Source organism: Solanum tuberosum, unplaced genomic scaffold (genome assembly GCF_000226075.1).
Source record: "Solanum tuberosum cultivar DM 1-3 516 R44 unplaced genomic scaffold, SolTub_3.0 scf00012, whole genome shotgun sequence".
NCBI classification, from domain to species: Eukaryota; Viridiplantae; Streptophyta; class Magnoliopsida; order Solanales; family Solanaceae; genus Solanum; species Solanum tuberosum.
Genome location: NW_006238937.1, coordinates 2,510,026 through 2,519,860, shown reverse-complemented (window position 1 = coordinate 2,519,860; position 9,835 = coordinate 2,510,026). Strand labels below are relative to the sequence as shown.

At 35.0% G+C, this 9,835-nt stretch overlaps 1 pseudogene; it reads right to left on the bottom strand.

The window, feature by feature from the left end:
- Positions 1-4,543: 4,543 nt before the first annotated feature.
- LOC102583899 (gibberellin 20 oxidase 1-like) lies at positions 4,544-7,393 on the bottom strand (annotated as a pseudogene).
- Positions 7,394-9,835: the final 2,442 nt, after the last annotated feature.

The window sequence follows — 9,835 nt, the reverse complement described above, 5'->3', positions numbered from 1 at the left end:
ACACGTAGCTGGATCAAGGTGCGGGGTGAAATTCTCTAGATGCCGGACTAAGGATTTAGAGATACCTAACTTATCACTTTGCATGTAATACACTAGGAAAGGATTGCGATTACTAGAATTACTGCGTTATGAGCTTGTGGTGAACACGTATACCCTAGTTAATTTTCTCATCTTGATAACAACCGAAATTGACTTTTGATTATTGATTACTTACTGAATTCTTACAATTTGTTTCACAAATCCCCCCTTTTTATTTCTTGTTTCTGGAAGTACTTTGGCTAATTGAATATAATTGTTGGTTAAAGTAAAGTCTAAACCATTTTCCTCGTGGGATCGACCCCAACCTACAAGTTGGGTTCTTTACTTGATAACGATTGCTTATACTTCTTTAGGGAGTGTAATTTGAGCGTATCAGCATAGACTAGTGGATCCACTTAGTTGAGGCGTTCTATATCACGACAAGTTATAAGACAGTTTTGGCAGCGTGGGTGAGATGCTGTATCATCATATAGTTCATAGTTATGGTTGTCGGTTAGAGAAACTCCCACATAATTATATTACTTTATTATATATATAAATTGAGCTTCTACTTATGGTTTAAATGCTTTATATAAACTGTATCTTTACTAGTTGTTTATTTCTGCATTAAGTTGAGTATCCATGAGTTGAGTAAAACTGAGGTAAGTATTTCTTTCAAATTCCAGTCAAGCTTACGTTTTGTTTAGAATTCCCCTCGCATGCTTGTACATTCAATGTACTGATGCCATTTGGCTTGCATCATTTTATGATGCAGATATAGGTAACCATGATCAGTATCCAGCGCTTCGTTGATCCAGTTGAGTATTTCAGAGTCATTGCTGAGCCTCCTTGCTTTTCGGAGGATTCCTTTATTATCGCTTTATCATTTCAGTTGTTAGGATGATCGGGGGTCTTGTCCCGACATCTCTTATAGTATTAGAGGCTTCATAGACATATAACTATAGTTCTTTAGTCTTTGCATTTCAATTGTTTTGTTGTAATACTTGAGTTGCCACTTTGGCTAGTTGAGTGTTTATTTTCTAAGACATTCTAAGTTATTTTGAGACAATTGAGTAAAGTTGATTAATGCTTAAAGTCTTCCGCTGAGAGTCTAGTCAGGCCAATGGGTTTTTTGGGGCCAACAATGGTTCTCGAGTGCCAGTCCCGCCCACGGTGCAGGTTCGGGGAGTGACACTAACCTTTTCTTATCTACTGTTCGATAAACCAGTGCCCCCCAATGAGATCCTCATCATAATGTTCATCATTTCTCCTACGCTTTAATTGTAGAACTATCCAAATCTGTCTCACTTAAGTTCCTTATTTTCAAATTTTTTTATACATACAAAACATGTCACATAGAGTGAAGAGAAATTCAAGGATTTTATCAAGTTCAAAATACTATATCTTAAGATATACCCCCATCAAGATGATTCTCAAGTGATCTTATCTTTTCATTTTGCTTATGTTTTTGCTTCTCTACAATTGAGTTACTTGGCAGGTCCACCAATTGATGGCCATTTTTATCTGTGGGAGAATTAGCAGTAACGTTCGAGCTTCTACTAATTGAGGTTCCCTGATGGTTTGTTTTGACATTGTATGATGACACTAGCTAAACCTTCCTGTTAGGTTGCAGTTTAAGATAAATAAATTTTAACGATATGTTATCGGAGGCAGATAATGCGTATCTTCTATAGGTCAAACTAAACCCAGTATTTTCAATATGAACACAGATATATACGTGAAAAAGAACTAAAAATATTAAAAGTTCAAAAAGATTATCTAATTGTGAACACATAATTTCAAATGTACAATGAGATTAACATTAAGAATCTTAAAAGACTTAAAGGTTGAACTAATCTAGTTTAAATCTTAAATTCGTCTACGCATGATGTCATAATTTTGAGTTTGAATTTCTAGTAAGCAACCATGGACATATTATAATGAGAAACTTCTAAAGCTCCACAAACACTCCTCCTTTTACTTTTTTAGACCACAAAACGATAAGCTTAAGTACATTTTATAGGGTAAAATAGCTTAGCAGGATACTCAAGTTTTAGAAAAAGAAATATTGTTTAATATCATACTCCACTAAATTTGGCTAAAATCTAAGGAAATTTTTTGGAGTAGAAGATTTACTTAAAGAAATGTGAAAAAGAAAAACTTTGAAATATTTTAGATAAGAGAGTTTTATACATCGTTATCAGATACTATACCCTTATAACAATTTACATGCATGTGTTTACATAAAATTATGTGAATATAGACATAGATATGCATATGTGTATTCACATAGAAAGCACACAAGTCTGGAAATTAAGATAATAAATTAAGAACTTATATCAAATCAGAAATGAAGCATTATAAAATTTTGCATGTATGTAAGTATGTTTTATGTTGTGAATACATACACAATCATGCTTTATTAATAGTACAAGGATAGACAAACAATCCAGTGCACATAGCTTTGCAAACTGGACAATATAGATCAGTAATTATATCAAGAACAAAATAAGGCAGTTACAATAAAGAAGGTATTCAAAAGCTACATTAAATGTCAACAAAAATCAAAGATGTCGTAAATCATCCATCCAAAACATGCAACATGAGTACTTAGTTATGTTTAGCTTCGAAAAAAAAAGAAAAAACATCTAACTTACTAAATAGAAAAACTGAAAGACCATTGTTTTTCTAAGATTGAGTACGATTTCTAATTTTGAAGTTTTGCTAAACTTTCTTGAGCTTTGCCAAAATAACATAGTGTAGAAACATCCCATAATTTTATATCTTCCATAGCTTTTATCCAATATTGTAAATATTCGTAATTCATTTTAATCTGAATGCAGATGGGGCCACTGTTCTAGATCTTGAACCACTCTTTGGGTCAATCAATATGGTGTATATTGCCACAATCTATTCTTGCAAGGTCCTCCCTGTCAAAATTCTCCTCCTAAGACACACAAAAATCTTTAAATTAGCTATGAACTTCATCGATAATCGTTGTTAATTTGTTCATAGATAAATTTTCTTATAATAATCGGTCACTAGATTTCCTTATGTTGCAGTCTTTTCCCACAGACTTTGAGACCCTTGCTTTCTTTTCTTTCTTACAACCGTTATCACATGTCACTTCTATAATATCTTGGGAAGGTTGAGTCTCAAGATTCTTGCATTAACTCTATTTCCTCTTAATGGAGTCGTTAATATTACATTCAAAGAATGGTTTTCTGGAATATTTGCTGAATCCATTTTTTCAATGAATAAACCTTTGGCTGCTTGTATTTATATTTATGATCCATTATTTTATAAACCAGTCCATCCAATGGGATCGTCATCATAATATACATCATCTCTCCTGAACTTTTTAACTGTAGAACCATCCAAATTTATCTCTTTTATGTTCATCATCTTAAAGAATCTTCAGCATCTGCACTACACTGAGACACAGTGCAATCTAGATCTTGTCTGACTCGCTCTCTCTTCTTACCTCTACCTTTTCCATCAGTCCCCTCACTAGCTCTTCTTCTGCTGAGACTTTTCCCACGGACTTGGAAACCCTTGCTTTCTTTTATTTCTTATAGTCGCTATCACATGTCTCTTGTATAATATCTTGAGTGGAAGTTGTGTCTTAGGATTCTGGCATTCACTCTATTTCTTCTTAATTAAGGGAGTTTGTAATATCACATCGAAAGAATGACTTTCTGGATTTTTTTGCAAAAGCCAAATTATTGAATGAATCAACCTTTGGCTGCTTGTGATTATATTTATCTCTTAACTTTTTCCGATCCAGTGCCTCGAAATCTTACCTTGTTAAAAAAGCAAAAGAATCTATCCGAGCATTTTTTGATTTTCTCGGAGTCTTTCATTCTTTATAACTCGAATTCCTTCACCTCCAATATACTCTTTCTTTAGATAATTCCAAATTTCTTTTAGTGATAGGAGAAGCATAATTCTCTTGAAAATAGTTGTTGAGACAACAACAAAGAGAGTTGCTTTAGCCTGGGACTTCATGATTTTCTTTTCCATGTGACTCTTGATTTGCAATATGGTGGGATTATTTTGAAGCGGATTAATTTCATAATCCTCTTCCACGAATATTTTAAGGGCCTCCAAGTAAGTTTCCATTATCATAGCTCATAATTGGTAATTTTCATTATAAAAGACAACATGAGTAATTCGTCAAAAAACTATTTTTGAATTCCATCTCTTCACTCACATGTCCCTTCAGAATAATAGCTCTAAATCCCAACTACCGGTTTTTGAAAGAAAAGAAATGCACGAAAATAAGAATGGAAAAAATCTTGAAGGATAATATTTTTTTCGCACTTTAAAATTTTATATTATTGACTAACAAAACACATGTATTTACAGACTAAAAACAAAACTGAAATAGAAATCAACTCCTAAATACTAGGTCTCTAACTTAATAGAACTATTGCAGCAAAAATATATGCAGTTCTAAATCAAAGATTCAACAGATATAAAAAGATTCAAAGGTCTTCAATCTTGAACCTAAAATGTATAGCTCTTAAGCTTCTGCATTATTGTCTTGAAGCCACATCGAGAAAGCTTGAAGAGTGTTTTTATCAGCTTTATGATGCTTTTGAGTAAACTCAAGGAGAGCAGGCCATGTGAAGTCAGGATATAGTCGAGGTTTTTTGGAGTCCACCAATTCAGTTTTTCTGGACAAAGAAAGAAAGAAAGTGATTTTCTAGGAGCCTTGTTGTTAACCACTACTCTATGCAAGCAACTTTTGTAGCTACCATTCAATAGAACCTCCAAAACGCCAAACATCAAATATGTTATATTCATGTTGTACGACTAAGAAGTCATGATGTATATCATTGCTCATCAAGTGGAAATATCTTATAATATTTGTCACCTAAAAATTTATTGTTTGTCTAATTGACTCTGTTTATATTATTTGCATGTAATAGATAATACATTAGCTTATTATATATTTCTAGTGTGTAAATTTTCATACCATAAACGTGTCGCCTATGTTAACCATAAAAGCATTGAAATTTTGATGGATGGAGTACCATTTGTTGTCCACAAAAACCTGAAGTTCACTAATGCAATCTTGATGGAGAACGGTTAATGATGTTGGATCATAGTGAGACCTTGTTTTGAAGGTGAGCTCTGGTTTCTGGCACGTGGGATAGTAGTTGAGTCTCATTATGGATTCATTGTCTTCGAAAAACTCTTTAAAGTGGTTCTTCTGTACACCTAAGATCATCCTAAGAGTTCCATGATACTAAGAGAAAGTGTGCTCATGGAATTGCAATATTATTGATAAACATTCCTGTGTAATTAAAGTTAAAAAAGGTTAATTCATTTACATAATCGAAAAATAGAAAAATAGATACTCCTTTTGTTTAAATTTGTTTTTTAGGATTTTGATTTGGCATGAAGTTTAAGAAAGTAGAAATGATTTTTGAATCCATTAGTTTTAGACAAATGATAAGTAGAATGTACAAGAATATCATTTAATTTAGTGGTCTTAAACTTGTATTGCCAAAAAAGGAAAACATATGTTTTTGAAACATACCAAAAAGAAAAGTACGACAAACAAATTGAAAGAGAGGAATACTTACATAGTCAATTGTCCATACCCGAGATTGTTAAAACTTTCACCCAATGACCTTTGGAAATACTCTTCAACTATGTGAGATGAGTCTTCTTTCACAAAGTATCGTAAAGAGAGTGTCTATTTCCAAGGCAACTTCGAAGAAAACCTTCTAGTAAAGCTGCTGGCATTGCCACAATGCTCACCAATTTTCCACTGAGCTTTTTGCTTTTTCAGAGAGAGGCATGTCAAAGAATGTGTCCATGTAACGATGGACATTGGAGATGAGATTGGTATCAACTCCGTGGTTCACTACAAGAAAGAAACCATGGCTCCTACACGCTTCATAAAAAAGCCTAGATGCTTGTTGAGGCGCGGCAGAGTCACCAAAAAAGAAACCCTTTAATTCAATAAGGGGAACATGAAGTACTTGTGCTACACCACAAGGCTTCTCATTATTCGACCATATATATTGTGTGGAAATGTTGGACTCATTTTTCATATGGGATGCATCAAAAATCAATGATTTTTCCTCACCAAGCACATGTGATTTCCATTTGTGATTATACTATCATTGGTGAATGTAAGCAAGAGTTTGGTTTTTCTTTCTTGTGCAATATGTCATAATGGGGAAAAGGAAGTAGAAGTAGTTCATTGCGAGAAGCCAAAATTAAGGATTATATAGGGCTTAAGGATGCTTAAAATTTGGATAGAAGTTCAAATGTTGTTTGAATCAGATTTAAAAGAAGAAAATACTTCCAAATATATATTTTACCAAATATTTTGAAAATTTTCCTTAAAATGTTCTCAAGTGTTAAAAACGGGTCTGAACAGTTGGCTGAGAAGGGCTTAATAATGCTTAATTTTGTGGCCAGAAACTAAGTCACAAAGGTATGTATGGGTCGGAAAACCCCAAGTCCACACAACATAAGCAATCAAGGTTAAAATAAACACAAGATCACAAACAAGCTAGCAATACTTGGAACCTCAACCCATGGCCTACATCTCGAAGCACCACCTCTAGCTGACTACACTAGGCACTTTGGGCCTGAACCTAACGAGCCTATCGTCGGTGATGAGTAACTGTAGGGCACTCCCTAGAAAAATTCCTTAACTCTATGCATGTATAACACTTCCTACCAACAACGACCTGCTAAGATGACCCGATTGAACTAGAATGAACCCTAGAAACAGAATACTTAGAATGTGAAGCCTGATATGAACTCTGTTCACTATGGGTACCATAACCTTCCATAGAACCACCTAGAACCTGAGATGCTCCTGCCATAGATCAGGTAGGTCGAGAGAGAGGATCATTTTCATTGGGATGATGCCAACGTTAGTAGGAAGTCCTATCACCATTGTGATGACGGCGGGTTCTCTTACCTCTACTAGAGTAAGTCTCAATACATGCTTGCTCCACAACCCTCGCATGACAAACCACCTGTCGAAAAGTAGACCCAGCTGCTACCAAGTGCTCCAATGCTAGACTGGAAAAGTCAAGCCTCCAATGAACCAATGAGTCATGTCCTGCCCTGTAAAAGACAATGTATGAGTATGTGTGGTCCACTCAAGAAACTTTGTCATATATTCATAAACAAATAAGGAACCTTGTTGGCAACCTACCAACTCAACTCTAGCCACGGAACCAATCACTTACATAAGAGCTACAACAGTTTGTGGTGTACCTTCGAAGATACCTTGAACTCCCATTACTGAGTCTTGAGGAGTCAAGGCAACTACTAACTCTTTTAGAACCTGTTCTACCCCTAGACCCTCTAACAGCTGCTGAACATCTCTGACATCCATCAAAAGCCACTTACTATTCATCTAAGAGAGTAGATTCCAAAGAAGTAGGTTTAAAGGTTATTCAAGTGAAAGCACAAGATAGCAAATCAAGAGTTGAATTTCCTAAGAATACCCTATGACCTACCGAAGATAGGATACATACATCTCTGCACTGATCCAGATGACTCTACTAGGCACTTGCTCCTATACTAACGATACCTGCGAACCTAGAGCTCTAATACCAATCTGTCACGACCCAAAATTTTAGGTTGTGATGGTACCTATTGCGTCCCACCAGAATGAAAGCCTAACCCATAGCTTGGAAGTAGAAGCAGCGGGCTATTGCAGAAAGAAAAGAATTATGGAAGAAAAACAATAATAGTAATAAGGAAAAGGAAACGAGAGAATCAAATCAATACAAACACCAACCCTAGACCTGGTATATGTTGTTATTTGAGCAACTATTAAAAACAAGAGTACAATAACGATACAATAATACAGAACTATCTTTGGAGCCAAAATAAAGACTAGTCCTAGTAAAAAATAGAGGGATAGTGAGGCAACTCTGAACACCAGGAGTTCACCCAAATCTTTGAATCCAAGAGTTACTCCACACGAGACCAAATCACCGGCGAGAACTCGTACGATGATCTATATGTTGCAAAAGTGTAGTATGAGTACCAACAAGTGGCAGTCAATAGGCACAGGCCGACTGAGCACCAAAGATAAAATAAGGATAAACATGTAAGAAAGGGACATATATCACATATAACTAAAGGAACAAGTGGAATATCAACATACGAAACAAACTGATGTAAATAAGAGAGAGTAACTGAAACAGATAAAGGAAGCAAGGGACGAACCTGGATGTGCTAGCCCATCAACCTAAAAATGACAAGTCTCTATTAAGGGAGACAACTAGCCCAAATGTATACTAACAGAAACAATCACAAATATAAAGTAAATGCCAAGAAGGCTATCCCAAAACCAAACATCCACAAAAGCATCAAACAGGGGGAACAAGGGCAATATCTACCTTCAAACAAAGAACCACCATTCATACTACCATAAGTAAGGAAATAGTCAAACAATACCTTCCGAGTCCTTATGTGCCAAGATGGTACACAAAAACAAACTGAACCCATACGGCCCCAATAGGACCAACATGTACAAAGAACAATCAATTATGCTGGTGATGGGCAATATATAATGAATGTGAGTTATGCAATAAAAGCAGTAATACCAATAGTTCCAATATATATACAACTATCGCTCAGTCCCAGACAGTGACGTAGGTGTAACACTTCAGATTTAAAGAGGCAAATTTTAGTTTTTCACAAAACTGGTGTCAAGACCGACGACATCATCCATGGCCCGTAGGTGGGACGACAAACTCTAGATTGTATCGTGGTCCAAGAATTAGATTTTCTTAAAGTTGATGAGTTTCAGTACTTTTTGATGGTTCATTAGTATTTTCTTAAAACACTTAAATCAAGCTTAAAAATGGACATTTTCATTAGAATGCAATGATCGAGCTAAAACATAAATCTTGTGAGTTAGAAAACATAAGTCATAAACATAATTAATGCAAGTGAACATCATCTTAAAACACGTATGAGATAATTCCTTGAAGTAACCTTGGTTAATCTTAACTTGCTTGTGGGAAGTATCCTTAACCAACATATAATACCATGCGAGCTATCAACATGGAATCTAGTGTCTCCCACACTGAAAAATGGTTGTCCTACTTGCCAAGGTAAGGACCATGAACTTTTAGCTATTTGGATCCACAAGCTAATGTCTATAGAGACAATCCTATGTTGGCACATAGTTTATGGGACACGGGTAATCGCCACTTTTCCACTCGGTACTAACCTTAACTTCCACAAAATAGTCATTTTTCATATTCATCTTAGTTCTTAAGGAACATGGGTAATCACCTCTTGTCCTTACATCACGTGACATGGGTAATCGCCTCTTGCCTCAACATTAGCATACTTATTGGTTCATTTTAGGTGAGAAGACCTTTCATTCTAAGAACCCTTATTATGTGAGAATTCCCTTTCACAAATCATGCTTTCATGTGTATATGAGAAATCCTTTCAACAACACAACGACATCATTATTGATACTTCACTCTCATAGAATCCTTATAACATTTACATCAATTTCATAAGAACATGCAGAATTCCATCATTCACTATTCATAGTTCAAAACCCACTTCCATTTATCAACATCTAGAAAACATTGGTTAGACATGGGCTCATGGAAATTAATCTTTAAATCATGTAATTCTATCAATTCATCCTTGATTTCATAAAATCTCCTTTCATAATCCAACACCCACATTATATGATCATAACCTGGAAAAACATGGGAATTACATGGGTTCATGGGGCATCATCATAAAAACATGAGATTAACTCAATTCATGCATAAAGATCATAAATCCATCAGTTAAA